At 36.8% G+C, this 23,432-nt stretch overlaps 1 protein-coding gene across 1 annotated transcript in view; it reads left to right on the forward strand.

Moving 5' to 3' along the window:
- Positions 1 to 23,432, forward strand: part of Gabrb2 (gamma-aminobutyric acid type A receptor subunit beta2) — a 221,053-nt gene that overhangs the window by 156,786 nt on the left and 40,835 nt on the right. The gene's annotated exons all lie outside the window — the stretch shown is intronic.

Consider the following 23,432-nt stretch of genomic DNA (forward strand, 5'->3'; position numbering starts at 1 on the left):
TGAACTAGAGATATCCAGAGATTTCTAATCAGGGCCTTGAAAGATTAATAAATTTTAAAAAGGTTGTATTGTCATTCTTGTAGATATGTGAAGATCTCACTAGTATCAGATCTCTCCTCCAACTTATAGTGGCTCCCTTGTTTATGGTATCTTCCATCCTTTTCTCCTCTATTCTTACCCTGGCTTAACCTTCCTGCTATCCCATGTCCTCCTCTCCCCTTCTCTTTTCTCCCTCTCTTTCTCCCATCTCCTTCCCTCCCCTTCTCCCCCGCCAATCCAATTAGGAGATCTCATCCCATAACTCTTCTCTGGGTGAGCATGCATATCTCTCTTAGGGTCCTCCCTGCACCCAGACTCTCTGGAGGTGGGATTGTAGGCTGGCAATGCCCTGCTCCATGTCTAAAATCTGTATATGAGTGAGTAAATACCATGCTTGTCTTTTTGTGACTGGGTTACCTCACTCAGGATTGTTTCTTCTAGTGCCATCCATTTGCCTGCAAATTTGAAGATTCCATTTTTTTCTGCTGAGAAGTCTTCCATTGTGTAAATGTACCACATTTTCTCTATCTACTCTTCAGTTGAGAGGCATCTAGGTTCTTTCCAGGTTCTAGATATTACAAATAATGCTGCTATGAACATAGTTGAGCAGATGTCCTTATTCTATCAGGGTATATCTTTTGGATGTATGCCTACAAGTGGAATTGCTAGATCTTGTGGTAGGCTGATTTCCATTTTCCTGAGGAATCTCCATACAGATCTCCAAAGTGGCTATACAAGTTGGCATTCCTACTAGCATTAGAGGAGTGTACCTCTTTCTCCACATCCTCTCCAGCCTAAACTGTCATTAGTGTTTTGATTTTAGCTATTCTGATGGGAGTGAGATGGTATCTCAGGGTTGTTTTGATTTGCATTTCCCTAATGACTAAAGATGTTGAGCACTTTCCCAAGTGTCTCTTGGCCATTTTGGAGGACACCCACATCTGTGAACCAAATTGAACTCCTGGAACCCAGTTGCAAAGAGGAGTGATGGCCAAAGGAATCAAGACCAGGCTGGTGAAACCCAAAGAGGCAGCTGACCTAAACAAGGGGGAACACACGGACCCCAGACTGGTGACTGAGGGGGCCAGCATGGGACTGATCTAGACATCCCTCCCACTGAACCTGGGTGACAGAAAGAAGGCCTTGGCAATCTGTGAGACCTTAGAGAATAGAGCACTATTTATTCCTGGCATATAGAGGGACTCTGGGAACCCATACCACTTAGAGGGAGGCTCTCTCAGCCTGGACACATGGGGAAGAACCTGGGCCCTTCCCTGAAAATCCTTCATGGAAGCCCTTGCTCTTCCTGGGGAGAAGAGGGGGGATGGAGTGGGGCTGAGTGGTTGGGAGGATTGGGGAGTGGGGGAGGAGGGGAGGGAGAGGAAAGTGAGAGTAACATTTGTAAAAGTTAAATAAAAAATATGATGAAAAAAATAAGAAATGAACCATCAGCCCCTCCACCCCAAAAAAAGTTTTTATTGTCTCTCAAATAGTTCTTTTTCTCTTATTGTAATATGGCTTAAAGAAATATCTAATTTTCCAAAACATTAAATTTTTAAGCATCATCTTTTAAATTGTTATCAACAGGTTGTATTAAGACTGATTCATCGCTGTTACTAAGCCCAGAAATCCCTGTTAAAAACAGTGCACCATTTATGCATTCTTGAATGTACACTTTGAGTGAAGAGTTAATTAAGCATCTCCCCCATATTAAATAGGACAATGGTGACTTTTATTCCTCCTCTCAAGGTGCCAGATGACTAGTATTAGGATAGGAAAAATAAATGTTAAATTAGATCTCCACTGGATTTCTTCAGATGATGTCAAATGACTGGTTCTAAATTTGTAGTTCTTTGTGCACATTTACTTGAACGAGATTCAAGTATCCAAATGTGGAGAACAATCACTTTCCTATTTCAGAGCTAAAAGCAGGAGAGCAGAAGCCCTTGGATGGCAGAGGGATAATAGCAATTCTTCGGCCATTGCTTCATCAGCATGATTTTCTTGGAGTTCACTGCCAGTCAGTCATACTTTTCATCTGAGATGCGGTTTTAAAGAGGTTCCCTTTCTATGACTGTCATTTCCTTTCGAAATGGTTTATTGTATTCTTAGGAATCTAGGTTGCTTTTTATAACATCAGATCTCTGGGGAACTTGGCAGAAGGAAACGCTCCCTCACATAAAAGTGTCAAATTCCCTGATCCGCAGATTTCTCAGTTAAGGAGTTGAGAACTTACTATACATTCTTACTGAACACTTAAAGTAAACAACACTTAAAGGACCTGTTCATCGCAGGTGAATGGCCCGGTGAAGCCATAACATTATCCATAAAAAGTAGCCCAGATGGCATAACATAAGAAGATTCAAAACAAAAAGAAAAACATAATGCCTGTATCAGAAATCACCAGCATCCCCATTACTACAAAAGCGATTCATGGGACTCTTTCTTGAATTTCTTGAATAAGGCTCTAAAACAGTTACATATTTAGGAATATGTGTGTATATGTGCACATATGAGTATAGGAAATGACAATTAGAGAAGTAGGTGTATGGGGAGGGTTGGAGGGAGGAAATGGAAGAAGCGATGTAATAGATTTTAATGTCAATATAATTAAGCAAAAAGGGGGGAATGAAGAGAGAGAAGGAAAGAGAGAGAGAGAGAGGAAGGGAGAAAGGAAGAGAAAAAGAGAGGCAGCTCTAAAGCACAGGGAATAAAGCTCATTTTGAAGGAGAATAAACACCCAAGAGAACATGATTCTGCAAGATACTGGTTGATTAGATTTGGCAACTTTGCAGAGAAACCCTGTCTCGTAAAACCAAAAAAAAAAACTTTGCTTTTTAAAATGTACTTTCACTTTTATGATTTAGGGAATGGCGACATTAGAAAGAATGTGCATGCTTATTGTAAATGAGTGTCTCCACTTGCATTTATTTTCCTGCAACTGTCATAATGTATTTCTTCTTGGTGGCTGAAAATACTCCACTGTGTATGCATAACTTATTTTCCTCACCCATCCCTCTCTTGAGGGAGGGACACCTAAATTGGCTCCATAACTTAGGTATTGTGATTAGTTATGCAATAAACATTGATACACAAATATCTCTGAGCGATTTGGACTCAGTGCTTTGAGCAAATACACAGCTGTGATACAGGTAGGTCATATGGTAGATCTATTTTCAGGTTTTGAAGAAATTGTCATTATTTTCTATAGTGACTAGACTAGACAACCTTCCCATCAGCAGTGTATAAGGATTTGTCATATCCATATTTCAAACATGCATATTCTAGTTACTTGGAGTATCTAAGAATTAGTGGAACCAATGAGAATATGATAATTCTTTTTCTGGTTTTTTGAGGAACCACTGTGCTTCATACCCATTAAACAACAGCTCTTCAGTTTCTACTCCTCTATTTCCTCACCATGCCATTCCATCCTCTGGTTCTCAGTTTATTCTAGCAACTTCATGGAATGGAATCACTCCCTTTGCCATTCTTTGCCTTGTTCATGCCACTAAGTGCAATGTCCAATAGCTTGGTCAATGCTATTTTATGAGACAGGGTATTACCCTTTATATGGTCAAATAATGTCTCGTTGCTGAGTGTACTGTATCTTCTTCATTTATTTTCAAACAATAAATGTTTAAATAGTGTTTATGTTTTCAATATTGTGGGAAACGCTAAAATGAACGTAACAAGGAGATATCTCTTCAAGATACTGACTTCAGTTATGTACACACACACACACACACACACACACACACACAGTGAATCATATTGTATCCATGTTAATTTTTATCCCATTCAGTTAAATTGGTGAGGTGGTTCAGGAAGGAGGGTTCTTCATCAAGCCTACTTTCTTGAGCTTGATCTTTAGAATCTACTTAGTGAAAGGAGAGAAATGATTCCAGCAAACTGTCTTCTGACCTCCACATGGGCACAAACACATAAACACACACACACACACACACACACACACACATACACCCACACACTGAATAAATAAACATACATAATTTTAAAAATTAAAATGAAGCAGAAAAAGTTCTATGCAAGTTGTATTATTTGAAGAGTCCTTTTAAAGAATATAAAATATGGTTCCCATTCAAACTCAAATGAAATTTAAAGAAATTTACTGTGAGATATGTAATAGAATAATTACAATTACAGTTTTTGTAGAAGAACTATATCTTTACCTCTAATTGGGTCATTTAAACCAGTAAGAAACAAAACAAAATTCTGATTATTTTTACATTCACAGATAAATGTCATAATAAATGCTGGCTAGTGATATATAATGTAAATAGTTAAGTAAAAAATAATATCATAAACAATTTTTCCTTTCTTATCTAAGGTAAAGAAGTATAAGAAAATATGAAATGAATGTATAGAATAGCCCTGAGTCTATTGGGACAGGAGACAATTTTCTGAACAAAATACCTATCTCATAGGCACTGAATCAACAATTAACAAATGGGAATTCCTAAACTGAAATTTTCTGTAAGGAAAAGGAGGGCATCAATAGGACAAAGTGGCAGCCTAAAGAATAGGAGAAGATTTTTACCAACTCTGTATCTGATAGATAACATCAAAACTATATAAAGAACTCAAGAAACTACATATAAAAACGCAAGCAAATAATCCAATTTTAAAATGGGCTACGGATCTAAGCAGAGAAATCTCAATAGAGTAATCTCAAATGACGGAGAAAAACTTAAGGAAATGTTCAGTATCCTTAACCATCAGGGAAATGCAAATCAAAACTACTTTGGGATTCCATATTGGACTGTCAAAATGACTAAGATCAGTAAGACAAGTTACAGCTTGTACTGTTGAAGGATGTGAAACAAGGGGAACATTCTTCCATTGCAGATCAAAGTGCTAAATTGTACAGGCACTATGGAAATCGATATGGCTGTATTTTAGAAAATTGATAATTAATCTACCTTAATACCCAGCAATAAAATTCTTAGGCACATTTCCATAGGATGCTGCATCCCATCACAAGAAAACTTGCTCAACTATGTTTGTTGTAGCTTTATTCAAAATATGCAGAAACCGAAAACAACCTAGATACCCCTGAGAACTGAAAGTTGGGTCCCATTACTTGGGACAATATCGACATGGCTGGCTCATTGAAGGTAGAATAATTGTGTTGTTGGCTGCATGGAGTCCTTTTCATCTCCACATTCTAATCTCTTTAGCATGGAAAGTTACTTTTGAGGCTATGGAAAGAGAAATCTGGACACCAACCCTGCCATACAACCCTCACCCTACCACCTGTCCTGTTTGTAAGTCGTGCTGGGCAAATGGTGGTGCAGAACTTGTGGGAGTGGCCAACCAATGTCTGGTTTAACTTGAGGCCTATGTCAGGAAAAGGAGCACATGCCTCATAGTGTTTGCATGGCAGGATTCAGAGACTAGATAGTCCAGAGTCCTAAGGTAGAACCAAATACAGCTAGCCAAAAACAAAACAAAGAAAAAACCCTATGAAATGAATCCTAGTGATATCCTGCTATATTAATAAATCAGTAGCCTAGCCCAATTGTCATCAGAGAGGCATCCTCCAGCAGCAGATGGGAGTGAGTGCAGAGACCCACACTCAGACACTATATAAGGAAAGAGTCTAAATTGGAAGTCTTCATTAGGTCCTCAGGCAGATCAGAGAGCCCCACAGAAGAGGGGCCAGAAAGACTGTAGGCCAGGAAGTCAGAGGGCACAGAGGACACCAGAAGAACACCAGGATAACATGGCCCACCCAAACAACAAAGCTGGGCTCACGTGGGCTCACAGAGACTAACGCAGTAAGAAGAGGGTCTGCATGGAACTGCAACAGGTTCTCTGGGAATGTTATGGCTATTAGTTTGGTGTTTTATTTTAGCTGGTTGTTTTCTCTTAAAGGCCTGCTCTTTTGTGAACAAGAAATAGGAGTGAATGTAGAGAGAAGGGGAAATTGATGGGAGCTAGATGGAGTGGAAGGAGGGGAAATTATGCTCAGCATGTTTCATATGAGAGAAGAATGTGTTTTCAATAAAAATGAACAAAATAAAATTAATGGATAGAGTAGAAGACATATTTTAAGATTTTACAAAATCCAATAATTCCTAATTAAGTTGTCATTGCACATGTTAAAATGTCACCATTTTGAAATTTAGCATAGAAAACATTTTATTCATTTAGTTTGTATTTGGTAAAACTTAATAGATACTGGATAGTGTCACAGACTGTTTGATGTAATACAAAAAAAGGAGGTAAAACACAAGCACTATAAAGTTTCCCTATTTCATTATCAAAAGACTAGATAAGTTTAACTTATAATCCATGAGTGAAAACTCTATTAACTACTATCAAATAAGCATTTAGCATAGAAATATGGATTATCATGCACAAATATAAGAACACGTAAGTGTAAAGAATGAAGTTTGAGATATTTTCCAATCAGTATACACCGATGAAAACTGCAATAGTGTAGAATGTAAAATAAATCATTATAACTGAATAAATGATATTCTAAGAAATGATTAAAGACTGATGTTTTATTCATTATAACTTAAAGAAAAACTGTGTAGTCTTTAATCACTTAATAATACTGAGTAATATATGCGGCAGAGAAAAATGAATTTCCAAAGTCAGTATATATTGGTGCTGTAAAGTCCTCAGTGTAAGAGTACTTGACTAGTGTCCCTGCCTAGCCCTGGGTTCAATCCTCAGTGCTGAAACACCAGTACTTCTATCCCTGCCCTCCAGCTTGTTAAATTTTTTAACAAAACCCTGAATATTTAAAAACTATTTCCGTTAGAATTGTCTTTGATTAAAATTACATTATGATGGGAACAGTGCAAACCTTTGGAATTATTTAAAAAGCAGCATGTCTCTATCTTTAAGAGCATAGCTTTTCCTAACATTCCCTCCAGCTTATATTTGGCACAAGTTAAGCCTGGATTCGTAAATAAAGCTGATGGCTCCCAGATAAAGAATGAAGGATTATTTTACCCCAATTGCTTCATAAGCCTCAGAAAGTAGAAGATACAAACAAATTACAAAACAAGCCAGAGCCTGGCAATGAAATCACAGTGGTGTTCGCTGCTTGTCCCCCTGTCCATGAGTAGGAGAAACTCCAACTTTGTCTTTCTTTCCCTCACTTTTAAAATGGAAAATCTCAGCCATGCACCAAAATAGAAAGCACAACATGATAAACTCATTAAGTTCCCTCCTCAGAAATTCATCCCAGTCTTGTATATCATGGGCCAGATCAGAAAAGTTTTGCAGTAATGTCAACTATATCATTAGATTCAAAACTCCTTTAGATTATGGATGTGAATGATCATTACATTTCAAATTTTGAAATCACTTCTCAAGTAATCAAATTTTATCTCATGCTCATATTAGATGAGCTTATTTTCAAAGCAGTTGCACTCTTCAAGTTCAGATCCAAATAAAGGTCATCCAATTGTAATTCTTTCAAGTAATTTTGATGTATAATTTTGTTTCCTTTCTCATTTTTCTTCTAATGATTATTTTGAAAACTATTCTCATGTGTTCTTTTAAACTTCCATGCAATGAAGGAAGGCTGATTATCTTAGTATGGTATACTTAAGGTATCTGTATCTCTTAATTTTATCTGTCTTCCTAAGTGTTTTACTGGGGGACTTTCCCTCCTTAGGCTTCTTTGCAGGAATAAATCTTAAAAGTATTCCTAGTAACTGTGTGGTTTTACTTCTGTCAGATGCACTACCTAGTGAGAAATGATTTTTTTTATCAGGGCACATATGGCACTGGGCTGTCTTGTGGCAACAGGCTAGATTTAGTACATCATCACAGCTTGATCATAAAATTATTTTTTCACTCATTAGCTGGGATATTTCTTTGAGAAATGATTCCCTCATATCAGATTATTTTATAATCTTTGGTACTTCATATGCTACCTTGTATTAATTTTCAAAATAATGAGTTGGATTCTCAGTATCCTTCAGTGTTGACCATGGAAGAGTATAAATTGAGGGGTATATTTAAAGATTGTTTCTATGCAGTGCATATTCTATGTTTACTGCTGTAGAAACCATTCTTTAATTTTTTGCCAATGGCCTGAGTCTTTTTGACAAATCTAGTAGTCTTTGCTTTCTTTTCATTTTACAATATTAGGTTTAGTTCACACTTCCCCAGATGGGAATCTGCCATTTTTCTAAATAGTCATGTTTGCTTTTATTGAGAACAATAGCTAACAATCACAGACAATAAGGCAGATCAGATCACTTCTGAGGCTTTTCAGTAGATTGCTGGAGGAGATGTCTTGTTTTTCTGTTCATTTTTTTAAAGATGAAAAATTGCATGAGTTCTTACAAACTGACTCTGAATCTTTTATCAGTGACTCTTTTCACAATAAAACCCCTGTTAATAGCTTTGGCATTGCTTAAACCCAAATGAGGATAAGGAAAGCTTATGCAAGAGTTGCTTTATTAAGAGATCATTTAAAGCATCGCACACTGTTTCCCATACTGTTTTAATGTGCAGTATGTTAAAAGTTCAAAATCTTGTTGTTAACATCATCATCATCATCATCATTATCATCATCAATCATATTCTAGTAAGATTTGTCTATGCCCTTGTCAACATTACAAACTGAGGGAAAGAGATCATTCTTTTGGGGTTGTGGCCCTATGTATACATGGATGAACTGAATAGACATTCAAGTCTGCTTTCAGGAAACAATTCAATTCAAACATATCACAGGTTGCTAAAAACAAAGACACAAATTTGATATGTGTAGAAATTTATCAATGTTAAGCAAAAGTCAGAAAGATATGACACATGGTAATGAAGGTTTATAAAACAACATAGATAAAACATCAAATATTTCCTGAGTGTGTGTGTGTGTATACTATATGTAGCATAACAACACATCTGTAACTATTGGATTAAGTATTTTTAGATTTATTTAGATGAGTTAGGATGCAGTTTAAATTTTATTTTTCTCTTCCAGGGTTAAAAAAAGAGACATTCACATAATCGTGTCCTAGATTTTCATCATTAAAACATCAAAATAAAAAGTTGCCACCTACAGATTTCCCAAGAGACCAAGCTGTTTCCATGCAATTCTATATTCTGGTCTAAATGTTTTGCATCAGAGAAAAGGCCCAGTTAAAGTAGGTGAAACAAAGCATGGTGACTGATCTATTCTGTTTCTGGTCACAGTTTTCAGCTTTGTCATTGGTTTTGCTGGGCAATCGTGTTATCATGCTTGATCCATTTATTCTTTCTTTACTTTAAACTTTTTCCTTTCTCCTTACCTTCTCGACACTTCCTTCAGTGTTCTCCTAGCTAATGACCTTTTTGCTTTCCACCTTACTAAGAAATCCGAATCATTATGAGAGGACTTAGAATCCTCCCACCCTGCACCTACCCAGCCACCAGTATTCTCACCCACATGCCACTTCTCCCTGCTGTTGTCATTATTCCTGTATTCCTTTCTCCTGCCCACTCAGGGGAATGGCTCCAGCCATTCACCATCTTTTCTATACTAGTTCTTATTGCTCCACTAACAGAAGATCCTATTTCTTCTTAATTAAAAACAAACATCTTCCTTTACTTAACAAACATATCTAGCTGTAAGGCTAGCTTTCCCTTTTGTAGCAAACTTTCTTTAGATGTCTAGTCTGTATTTTATTCTCAGTTTCCTCCAGTATGCCTTGCCCCTTGACTCAAGCTGAGATTTCCATGGCTGTTAATGACCTCAAAGAGACACTCCAGTTCTCTTTAGTTAGCTGTTTGAGGTAAATCTTTTTAAAAAATTGGTGGCATGCTCACTAATTTTTTCTCCTAACATATATATTTTTCTTATTCTTCTTGGTCTACTAGTTTTTACCTTACATCCTTACACATCACAACTGAGGATTTGAGTCCATAAACTGACCACTCAACTTAAGTTTTAATTAAAATTTGCCCCAAATCGAATCAATTTCTTTGTACTATCTCACATAGTTTGGCAATATTCAATATCATTAGTGTGTAGAATATATTCAAATGATTACCTGTAGTTTGAGCACTTTTGCCTGTACCAAATTTACATATGCAGATCTGTGTGTCCAAAACTGGCCTTGTATTGCACTCACATAAGTCTATAACTCATTAAGCCTAACCCATCTTAATGCGTATTCATCATTGCATTTGTATAGGACAAAACACTTTGGTGTCATAATGGCCGCATTCTATTTCATGTGCCAGCATTTGCTTGATTCATCTATATTTTTCAGTTCTCAAATTTTCTATCTCCTTGATGAGACTTGTTTCCAAGTTATGTATCTTTCATGACTACGGTTGTTTTTTGCACTTCATTTTCAGGTAGTTTATTATTCATCTGAAGAAATACTAGTTATGTTTTAAAACTCAGATTTTGTGTCCTGCATCCTTTATGAATTTATGACTTTTAAGTGCTTTCTCGGTGTGTGTGCATGTGTATATATGTGTGTGTTTGGGTGTGTGTGTGTGTGTGTGCAAGCACAGGTGCATATGCATGTGTCTACAAACAAATACACTTAAATTCTTTCCAATTTGATGTATTTATTTCTTTCTCTTGTCCAATCGATCTGAAAATGGTTTTTCAAATATTGTGCAGAATGGAAACAGCTGGTGTGAGCATCAGTCCCTTGGGATCCAAGAGAAAAGTTTTTGATTTTTCATCATTGCCTATCAGGTTTACTGTGGTTTTATTGTAAATGTATTGTGTTAAAGTACATTATTTTATACCCAGTTTGAATATTAGTGTTTATTTCATGAATGTATTGTGAATTTATTTCTGACTGACATATTTCTCTTAAGCCTAAATGCTTTAAAGGGCATCTGTAGACCAGGCTGGCCTCGAACTCACAGAGATCCATTTGCCTCTGCCTCTCAAGTGCTGGGATTAAAGATGTGCACCACCACTGCCTGGCCAGCAGATATTTCTTATTCCCAATGTGTGACTCTGAGGATTAAAGAAGGTCTTTGGTGACTTGAGTTGACAGTCTCTCATTAGGTTGTGATGAAGTGGCTGTCTGTCCCTGTGGTCTCCTCTGAAGATTCAACAAGATAAAAGTCTGATTTCAGATTCACAGGATTGTATACAGCAAACCTCAATGTCTTGAATATGTTGAACTGGGACCCACAGTCCTCTGATTGTTGGTCAGCGACTCCCTTTCTACCTCACGTTTGAGTCTATCATCATGGAAAAGCAAAGAATCTAACTGGTGAAAAAGGGTGAAATCATCCTAAGACAAAGTTCAAACTTTCTGTAACCCACACTCATACACACAGCTCCCATGAGGTGGAGAATCAGATATTAATGGATGTAGCATTAGTTGCACACAAATACATTCATTTCCACTCTCAGATATACATGCCCCTCTCCATCAAAGGAAACAACAAATGATGATGTGAGGCTTTATCCCCCGTCTTACTGTATATTGATGTGCCATATTTGATTGATGTCCCTGGGAGACCTGTTCTTTTCTGGGGAAGAAAAAGGGAGAGTGGATCTGGTAGAGAAGGGAGGTGGGGGTAAATGGATGAGTGGAGGGAGGGGAAATTGTAGTCAGGAAGTATTGCATAAAAGAAGAATAATTTTAAATACATAGTATTTATTAGTTAGCTAAGAACTAAAAATAATCTCTAAATTTATAGCTTTTCAAAGGATAATTATTTTTATTTTTTGTCATAAGACAAAATTATTAATTATGAGTTATTTTAATGATTTAAAATAAAATGAACTGGGACTGGAAAGATAGTTCAGTGGTTAAGCGCACTTGTTACTCTTGTAGTGAACCCTGGTTTGAGCTCCTAGCACCCACACTGTGGTTCACAATCAACCACAGCTTCAGTTCCAGGAGATATAACACCATCTTCTGAACTCTGAGGTGCACGTAAATACATGCAAGCAAACCCTCGTACACATTAAATAAACTAAATATGTCTTCTAAAAATAGAATTCTTTTTACCTAAATCACAGAATTTCGTGTTGCTAATTCCAAGAGACATTGATTCCCAACATGTGGTCTGAAATGCCCAGATTTCCATGAGAACAAACCTAGAGAACTTTCTAGAATACCCTCAGATACATAGTTCCATACACAAGAGTACCAAGAATTTATTTCCCTTATTACCCTTTCTCTCACACCATGAGAACACATTTCCTAAAGGTTTGATGGCAGTGGCAACGCAGAAGTATACTTGGGGATTCATCTAATTCAGCACTGGAGAGGTGCTCAGCTGACGCCCTATTATATGCAGTTTTTGTTTTGAGAAATGTACTTTGTCTTCATAGAAATGTCCTTTATATTATCAAGTGATATGTCCACCACAGTAGGTTTCAAATGGTTAATGACTAATAACAACAAATGTTTTTTTATTATCATTTTTTATTTTAATTTTAAATAGCTTGTTTTACATGTCAATCCCAGTTCCCTCTCCCTCCCCTCCTCCTGCACTCCCCTTCCCCCCCTCCCTCCCACCCTATTGCCAAATCCTTCCACATAGGGGATATCTAGAGTCTGTCATTTTACTCTTGGTAGGGTCAAGGCACTCCCCTAAGAGTCCAGGCTGAGAGAGCATCTCTCTTTGTGCTATAGGCACATGAAGACAGTTTGTATACCAGGGATAGACACTGATCCACAGCTCAGGGCCCCATAGGTTGCCCAGGCCTTCTCACTGACACTCACATTTGGGGGGGTCCAGACCAGTCCCATGCTGGCCTCCCCACTGTCGGTCTGGGGTCCAAGAGCACTCCCCTGTTCAGATCAGCTGTCTCTGCTGGTTTTGCCAGCCCATTCTTTGCCAATTTGCTCATCACTCCATGTATTTTAATTTAGAACATGATAAATATCAATAGCTTTAACCAACAAAGATATATTTTTAGAGTCTTCAGTGCTTTTACAGAATATTAGGAGTTCAGAAACCAAAACTTGAAGATTTCTGTTTAAGGACAATAATGTGTTTCTCAGGTGTAAACAATGAGCTCTGAAGGGCATATATTCTGCTTTCACAGTTCTATGGTTTCTGTATCGCAAAATTGGGACAATAATCTAGGTAGGTGTTCTGGTTGGTGTTATGATGGTGTTCTGATTGGTTCAGACTCTAAGATTCATAAAAGCAGTTGGAGATTCCCTGAAACAATGCTTAGATCTGACTGTGAATGCTATCCTGGAATGGAAAGTATAATAAAGTATAATTTCATACATCTCCAAGAAGGGAAGCGAGATTGTTTTCAGTTTTAAGTAAGATTAATTGCTCTTTCTTAATCTCTACTACTTAAAACCTAGCCTAAAACTCAGTGGATTAAAACAAAAGCAATAAGTTATTGCTTAAAAGACTATAAACTAGCTAGGAAGGTTTGAGTTAAGCCAACCTTGACTCATTTTAACTGTGCCCATGCATGCTATTGTCCTGAGAACTTGCTTTCTGACTCAGGAAAGTGTGCCTCATGTCCCACATTATCCAACAAGCTGTATAAGACCTGTTTCTATGGTGACAGCAGGAAACTCAAAATTTTGTAGTTAATCATAACTACAAACTTTCCTGAGGCACAAACTGGGCCTGTGTCAGCAATAGTGTTCACTGAAACATAAGACAGCTCAGATTTGTGGTTTACAGAAATAGTCTGTCTCTTAATGACAGGAGTTAAGAATTCACGTTGCAAAAAGGAGTGGATACAATGAGAATAGTTTAGTATGAATGTTCTCAGAAGACCCAGTATTCTAGGAAATATAAGCCAAACTGTGCTCTAAAATGTAAAGTTGGATCTCAATAGAGTGTCTCCATAATGTTACATAATAATTCAGATTTATTACTTTGTATTATAATGTGGGATGGTAATTATATTGACCAAGGGATTCTTTACTAATACTAAAGAGTTTTGAGTTTGATTCCCATTTCTGACACTAGGGCAAATAACTTAACCTCTTTAAACTGTAGGTTCTTTATCTATAAAATAAGGAAAAAGCTTCTGTGTCAGAGAGTTTATTAAAGATGGGGTAAGGCAATTCTTAGGAAGCACTGGGCTTCATGGAGGAAATGTTTTAATCACATAAGCTAGTAATTCTTTCATAAAGCCCCTTTTCTAGCTCATTTCAGTTAATTCTTCCCAAGTCCCTCAGACAAAACAGCAATGCCATATACAACTGCACACATCTGTCAATGTGAGTGGCATGTAGGCCATCAGTTCCAAGTCCTCTCTCCCACTGTGTACATAAACCCTCTTATGGAGCATAAATCCAGTCTGTCTCAACAAATGTGTACTACATATCTGATATATGTCATCTTCCATTAGGCTTTGTGAATGCAGGAAGTTAAAGTAAGATGTCACAGTTGAGGAAAGGAGATACAGTCTGTGCTAGATAACTCATATTAAATATATTGAATACACTTAAAATGATATGCAACTACAAATAGGGATTCATATAGTACTTGTACAGATACCATTATTAGTCAAGCTCTGTCCTAATGTAGCACAGATGAACTGATTGCCTAGATGAATCATCCTTCAGTATGAGTTTCCTGCCTGCCTCCATTTGTACAAGTGAATCTCAGCTCAACATGTACCCCAGTAAGGATATGAAAAAGAGTGGGCTAAAATGGAAAGATCCATATCAGTCTCCAAATCAGTCAGCTGAACCTTAACTTCCTTTGTCACCTCTTATTAGGAAGCAGATGGGTTGGTGTCACAGTTGATGGCATTTTATTGCACAGCTGTGCGAATCTCCCTGGCCATTCAATTGGCCTTGTTATTTAACCATCTTCCATTATCACTCTTGAGTTAGCATGCTCTTCTGTGTGACTATTTCCACCTTTCACAAGGAAACATTATTGTATTTGAGCTGCAGGTATTGGATCCCTCTAGAGACTTGTGTGGCAGATTGGTTTCCAAATCTATCAACCCAGAGGAAATCATTATTAGAGTTCTGAAGCCCTTCAAAGGATACTTTGGCTTACTCTAGGAATAACAACACCTATTTTTAAAAAAACCCAGAGCATCTGGAAGTTTTACTAAGCACATCATCTACAACTTGATAAACTACATCTTTGGACTAGTACTAGCAGCACTGGCATTCTTTTAATGACTTTGAACTTGAGGAATGGGATTTACACATCTCAAGCCACTCATGATGCTCAGACTTGTAATTTTATGACTCTGCCACTCAGCAAATGACTTCTGGTTTTCACTGTGCTCACAGAGGAGATTTGATGAGTCACAGGTTGAGGGATTAGGACCGCAAAGACAATTGACTTCAACCGAGTAAGGCAAGTGCAGGCTTGAGTTAAGACCTGCACAAAAGAGAAAGGAAACTACAGAGCCAGATATGCCTCTTAATAATCTTGTCACTAAAACCAGCACATCTATAAATCCTGTAATAGAGACTTGGCTGTGGGAAGTATAGTGGCAGACACTCAACTAGAGTGCTCTAAAAGGAAGCTGCTGGAATGAGAAGAGACAAGGAGCTCAAGTAAAGGAAAATGAATGAACATTCTCGGAAGAGAGGGACATTGCAACAGGCCCTTCAAGAGTGCTGACTCTAGAACACTAGATGTGAAGAGGAAAATATTTCAAATAGCTAAGGTCTCTTGAAACAGGACCTGAAGGTCAAAGGGTTCCTCATAATTCACAAAGAGTACAGGTCAATGATGAGAAATTTGCCAGAGACAAAAATGCTAATATAAAATGAGGCAGGAGGCAGAATCCATAGAATATCAGTTTTCAATAATTGCCCTACAGGTTTTCATTCAATTTTGGTCTACCTGGAAAGATAGCCCAAATATTTTCTTTATTTTTGCCTTTCATATTGTTTTGTCAAAGCACCATCAACTTAGCTTGACAGTGGTGGTACACGCCTTTAATCCCAGCACTCAGGTGGCAGAGCAGACAGATCTCTGTGGACTCAAGGTCAGCCTGATCTACAGAAAAATTTCCAAGTCAGCCAGGGCTATGTAGACAAACCCTGTCTTGAAAAACAACAAAAGCACCATCAACTTGTCTTTATTCAATATTTTTCTTTACTATCCTTTTAAATTTTATTTTCTTATCTTTTGTTCATTTTATCTTTGAAATGCAAGGTTATTACATAGCCCAGGCTAGCCTGCAACACAAAATCCTCCAGTGTTGACCTCTAAAATGCTGAGATTACAGAACTGTGTTACTGTGCCTGGCTCAGCCAGTTTTAAACAAAGCAAATGTAATGATTTGTGTGTCATAAATTAGAGGAAGGGGAAATACTTGAAAGGTTGCTGATTGGTTTGCTGTTGAATATAGAAAAAGATGTTTTCCACTAGTGAGAATTGGGGTGTTATTGAACTTTATGAGGCTAAACCTAAGAATAAAATTGACCTGAATACAAACTTGTACTAGAATTTTGGGACCCAACACCTCTGCAGTATTACTTGTTGATAAGCGTAGATAGTTAAAGGAAACAAGATCCCCAGACAGTATATAATAAAAGTTTTCTAGTATCTCTCATAAAACAGGAAAAGTCATTTTAATTTTGGATCCCATAAAACTGTTTGTTTTCAAGAGATCTTCTTCCTTAGTCTGTCATGCTAGATCCAAGTCATTCCTTACCTGACTCTACAGCAGAGGAGAGAAATTTCACTCTGCAAAATCCTTTAATCGCTTGTTATATTATGGATGATATTTGGACAAACAGCATCAGCTTCCCAAGGGCTCTGATAGAACTGCAGAATCTCGGGTTTCATATCTAAATCAAGTCTGAATTTTAACAAGATTTCTGGGAGATTTCTAGATGCACGAAGTTTGAAAAGCACTGTCCTATTTTTTAAGCCAAAACTTTTCTGAATCTTCTGTATTATTTTGAGCCTGAGAGCTCATGCATTTGGACAAATATTCTCCTCTCTCACAGGAAGAATCCTAATATCTAGAACTAATCCCAGCCTACTGTCATGTCATGACCATTAAAAAAACTTAAGGCTATATCTTGCTGTTTGTATTCTGCACACACCACTGTTATTTTGGATGGCTAAGGCTACTTTTGTTTATTAATTTTTAATATTTTTGATCTGTGCCACTTCATTAATGACTTCATCTCTCCAAACACACACAAACTTTCAAAAAATGCATGCTAGTTAAATTTTCATAAATTATCTCAAAACTACTCTGTAACCATATGGAAAAAATACTGGTTTGCCAGAGGAAGTGGATTTTAAAGTCTACCATTCGACATTTTATTTGAATGTGATAGATTTTATGGTATCATAATTCATAAGAATTGAATTTATTGAGTGGTAATCTGTCTTTCCTCTCTCTGTGTGTGTGTGTGTGTGTCTCTGTGTGTGTCTCTCTGTCCCTGTCTTCTGTCTCTGTCTCTCTCTCTCCCCTCTCTCTCTCACATACACACACACACACACACACACACACACACACACACACACACACACACACACACACACACACAATCTTTGATGCAGGAATGAATGCTGGGCCATGACCTTATAGCATGCACTACACAATCAAGCCTGACTTCCTGTGGTCCAATTATTTGAACTGCTTGAGGTCTAGAAATTGTTTTACAACAGAACATGTATATCTAGCAGTTCATCTAAAGTGTAGAGTGAAAAACATGATACCCAGAGTCAGAGACATCACTCAGCATCTCAGCAATATTTATCGGTAACTTTAAAAAGCCACCACTGTGTCTTAAAAATCCTCATGGCTGTGGCATTGATGCTACACAGTTTTATACCTTTACACGACTTTCAGACCTGTGTGTATAATGGAGTCCATTCTAATTGTAGGCTATACTTATGGTCATTTGATTTAGATGTCAGGATGGTGCTTGCTTTCTTGCAACTGTTTCCCCATACTATTTCCCGGAAATGTCTGTCTGCTTTGCTCCACAAAAGGCAGTTCCATCTCTTTTATTGAAAATATTTGTTGAAAATCTGTCTCGGAAACCTATTTGGATAGAAGGATGTTTAATGTACTAACGGTTTACTCTAAGTGTTCATAAGTCTCATAAGCTTCTCTGGCGGCTTGGTGGGCATTACTAAGAGGACCATGTATGGTTTTCCTTCAATGTGTGAACTATTCCCCTCCGCCATTTAATGGAATGATGGCATTTGGATGGGTGTTTTTAAATACTTCTTTTTTTCTAGTGAGACTAGTCTAAGCTATGATAGGGATAAATAAAATTAAATGGATTATGTATTTCATGGCTTCCTTTCCTTTACTGTGTCAAATGTTTTGTGACTATAACCAGTGGCCCAAATGTGCTGTTATTCTTGAATGCATTGATTATGGGACTCTTTTCCACATACAGTTCATTATAAGAGTAATGTTTCTTAGAACAGAAATAAAGATTTGCTAACAGTTCCTCAGAGACTCATAGTGACTTCATAAAAATGAATACTGTGAGGGAGTTACATGCTAAAATTTTAGAAATGAAGGGTTTGAATTGAAAAGTTTTCAAAGTGCTACTTGATATACCTGAAAGGCAGGGAATTTGAGTTCAGAATATGATTCTCCAGCAAATGAATTTATATCTAATTCATATCTACTGTGATCTTCCCAATAGCATTGACTATGATTCTCATACATTGCCAACTGGTTGGCACAGGATATTCTTAGTAGATTAAAGCAACTGCTAAGCACCGATTATGATGATAGACAGTGAAATATAAATGTAGATAACAACTGAAAAACATTTACCAATCCTATTGAGAAACGAAGCTTAGATAAATTAAGGGAAGACCGAACCACTTTAATGTTCCTCTATCAAAAATGAATTGTGGTATCAGCAATTAATCCCTTATCAGTGTCTCCATGGTTTAAAGTCTTTTTTTTTGTTTGTTTGTTTTTTCGAGACAGGGTTTCTCTGTACTGTTTTGGAGCCTGACCTGGAACTCGCTCGGTAAACCAGGCTGTTCTCAAACGCACAGAGATCTGCCTGCCTCTGCCTCCCAAGTGCTGGGATTAAAGGTGTGCGCCACCAACGTCCGGCGGTTTAATATCTTGGTATAGGTACATATTATTTGCAAAGTAAAATCATATAATTGGATATCGACTTAAGAAAAAAATCCTTCTTAAAATACCATGTTGTATAATAAAATAATATCACACTTTCAAGGATACATTCAATTATTATGCATCTGTGTTTAAAAGTGGCAATCCTACTCCTTAGACCACTGGCAATAAATACATTTATTTACTGATGTTTGGAAACAAAATTGTCTCCAACTAATGCTTTCTATACATATACAGGAACTGTGATTCCTGATAAGAAGTGATGTCATGATGTGAGTTCATGTAATTTTTATTCTTCCAGGTGAACTGGAATCAGTTTTTGCTTTGTACATTCATAGCCCATCTTAATTTAGTATGTAGGCTATGGTTTTGATGATAGAACAAAAAATAATGTAATGGCTCAGGTTTAGGAATTCTACAATTAAAATATAAAAGGTAAATTTGATTTGTGAGACATTAATGGAGTACTTCAGTACATGGCTACCTTCTGATGTATTCTAAAGGAAATCTAATTATTTTCATTATGAATGCTATGAAAGTCAGGTCATGCACATTTGCATGTACTTTCACTTAGTTTTTAATCACTCTCTGAGAATGTTAAACATTCCTCTAGGGAAAATTCAAAGTAAAGAGAAAACTAGGTATGTTTTAAGCCAATCCTATACAGTGTATTGAACTGTGTTTTTAACTTGCCTGCTCTATCTCAGTTAGACATTACTGTTCTTTCAGCTTGAGAAAGAGAGGGTGTTTGAGAATGCATTTGTTTTGAATACTTTAGCCTGAGCTAGCCAAAATAATACTATTTGGCTTTTGAAGACAAGCAGTAGCCAACAAATATGAATATGTGCTGCATCATTATGTTATATACCAAACTCTTGGGCATCAAAGTGATCTTAAATTCTTCACTCTCAGTTTCCAAGTCTTTAGGACAGTTGTACAAATGTGGTCAAATCACTAGTTTCTAATCATACAGTCACTTGTGTCTGCTCAAGAACGCACAACAAGATGACATTCAGATAAATGCTATTTGTTTTTAATCACCAGTATTTGAAACTTATCAAAAAATTAACGACATCCCTCCTGTACAGTTATATGAATCTATATGAATTATGGGAGGAGGATCTCACTCCCTTCCCTCCAGTGGCCAAGCTCACACCCAGAAATATATAGATAACACAGATAGAGTTGATGAGTTATCAAATTTAAAATAAAACAACAGAATAGAAAGTTCCAGGAGTGGTTATGGGAGGAGCTAAGGGGAGGAATTAAGTTAAATGTGATCAAAATATGTTGTGTGAAATTTGAAGGGAATTTAAAAGTTTAAATAATAAAATACTAGAAAATTATGTATTTTTCCTTGTAATTCATGTTTATAAATTAGCTATTATTTCTATCATTATCCTAATTTGTATAGGAGATAATGAAGAATAAATCAAGGTAAAGTAATTTTGTAAGACAGAGGGGAAAATATACGATGAACAACCTCTGGGTAGCCCTCAAAGGTTCTTATGAAATTTTTAAACTCCCTTTGGAAAGTATTTATTAAGTATGTAGATAGCTGTTTAGCCAGGACACGTGTGTGTGTGTGTGTGTCTCCATAATGAATAAATCATAGTTACAAATAACTGTCCAGTCAAATTAACATATGCATTAAATCATCATCTTATGAGTGCCTTTTTCCCAGTAAGTATTGCTTACCACAGCCTTCCAAACATGGAGACATTGGTCTTAATAATGTTTCCACTAGGTGAACAAATAACCAGTATATCCTATGCCATCCTGCTGAAATGCCTTCTATTTTATAATTCCTGTTTCTATGGATGTGTAATATTTACACTGATGAATGAGAAGATGATCAGCACTGAGGAAGGGAGGGAGGAGAAGAAGCTAGAAGGGCAGAAATGATCTTGATTAGCTCACCTTCCTCCTTTATATGGGAACTTGGCTTTGAAGTTGTTTACCCTTTGTTTTGATTACAAAACGGGCACTTTACCTCTTTTTGAAATATTGCTTGTTTTATGTGCCCTAGCAGGGGTTACAGTGGGAGACTGTAATCTTTGGGCAAAATAGCAACTGCTGCTTACTCAGTCACATACCAGAAATGTGACTTTAAGCACATCATATAATCTTTGATAGTCTTAGTTTTTTTTATCATCATGTTAGGATAAAGATAATTCATTCACAATATGGGCAGTCACAACTTAAAACATTGTTATTAAATACTCCTTCCCTAAAAATAATTGTAAATATTGATATAAGAAATTATTTTTGCTCTGAATTCCTAGGGAAATAAAAAGCCACATTTAATACATTTTTATGTTGTAGTTGTTATTATCATCATCTATGTGTGCTAGACAAGTGGTTCTCTAAGTTTTCACATTCCACCCAAAATACAGTTATCCAAGATGCTTACTTCAGAGCAAAAACAAGTCCCTCTGTCAAGCATATTGAGATTTTCATGCTCATGAGATGATAAGCCCAGATTCATTGTCTTTGAGAATTTGGCTCTCAGTGAAAGAGATGGTGTCTAGAATCTACCTAACAGCCCTTGACTAGATCCATAAGTGGTAATTACTATTTCTTAAACTCTTCCCCTGAGAACTGATTTATCTTCTTGTTTCACAAATGTTCCCTTTCATGCTTATGTATGACAAGTTCACCTTTAGGATACATTTCTAAGTATCCAGTTTGATTGCTTCTAGGAACTATTGCCCTTTCTCTTATTGTAAATTGTTTTATCAAAGACTGAACTATCTCATAACTGACATAGCTGTATAAAAACCAGACAATAAATTAGATTGCATTTGAGATACCAGTCTGGACCATGAAGTCCTATCATTAGGAATAGTGCCATAGTTTAAAAATATCCTTGTCTTTTGAGAGAGACACCCCCACTTGTTAGGATTTGGATGAGAACTTTAATATGGTATGGATTCTCTGCTGAGAATATGTGCCATTAATTTACCACTAGAATGTACATAAAATCTTGAAATTTACTTTCAATCTAAGTTTTATGTGAACACAGACACTCCATTTAAAAAGATCTCTGTAACTTGAACTAATAAAATGCAAGAAATTAAAACTCCACAATTAGGTTGAAATATAGTTTACAGTGTTTTAAAGTAAACAAACATTTTTAAAACTTCATCTAATCCTACACTGTGGACCCAACCACACTGATGCTTACTAAGTCCTGTATTTTAAAGCCTGTCTTTGTACATTGAATAGAAATGGATATGGAATTATGAATGGATGGAACTTCAGATGTCCTTAAAATTACCATCATCTGAACTGAATTGTAATCTATTCAAAAAATTGAAAATACACTATTGCTATCACAATAATTTTTTCTGGCATAGGGAGATGGCTCCGTGGTTAAAACTTACTGTGCAAGCCTGGAAATGTCAGTTCCAATTCTCAGAACCCATGTAAAGGTAGAGGTAGTAGTGATGTCTATACTATCAGCACTACAATGGAAGTGAGAAATCAGACACAGAAGAATCCCAGGATGGCCATTGGACAGCTAGTCTGCCATATGCCAGAGCAAACAAGAGAGCCCATCTCAAACAAAATGGAAGGCAAGGACTGAAGATGGAGTTTTCTGTCCTGCCAGGTTCCACAGTCATATAGTCCAAAATAAGCACACAGAGGTTTCTATGAAGTATAAACTGCTTGGCCAAGGGCTTGGGTTTCTTACTGGATAGATCTCTCTTAATTACAAACCCATTTTTATTAATCTATGTATTACCACGAGGCTGTGGCTTACCCTTAATCCAGCATTTTACTCCTTCAGAAGCAAAGTGGCTCTCAGAGGCCTCTATCCCCTGCCTTCTTCTGGTCTGGTAACGCCACCTATCTTCCTGCCTGGCCAATCAGCGTTTTCTTCATCAACCAATAAGAGAAACATATACAGAAGGACATCCCCCATCAAAGGACCAACATTTGTGCTGGTCCTCCAACCTTCACATCTGCACCACATGTGTATGTTTGAACATATTCACACAGAAACATGTACATACAAACATACACACACACACAGAATGTTTTAAATCATAGCTTATACCTTATTTACTTTTGATATTTAGAGATTTAATTCCTTTATTTTCACGAAAGAGAGAGGTGGGTTACTGATCACGATCTATGTTAAGTGTTAAAAGACTTGTTTTCTGGTTATCTGTGGCACAATATTTAATAACAGATCAAAGGCAAGGAACCTAAACAGTTTCTGATTTGTTTTGCTGATTTTGCAATTTAGGGACCAGTTCCCAGACTTGTAACATTCTGCTATCCAGACAAAATATTTTAAAAGACAGAATGTGTTATCTCTTCACATGCCATATGTAAAGACATGGTGCATGCTTTTGCTTGAGGGATATGTTTGGTGCAATGTTAGATGAAT

The sequence above is a fragment of the Mesocricetus auratus genome, unplaced genomic scaffold (assembly GCF_017639785.1).
Source record: "Mesocricetus auratus isolate SY011 unplaced genomic scaffold, BCM_Maur_2.0 Super-Scaffold_100007, whole genome shotgun sequence".
Classification (NCBI taxonomy): Eukaryota; Metazoa; Chordata; class Mammalia; order Rodentia; family Cricetidae; genus Mesocricetus; species Mesocricetus auratus.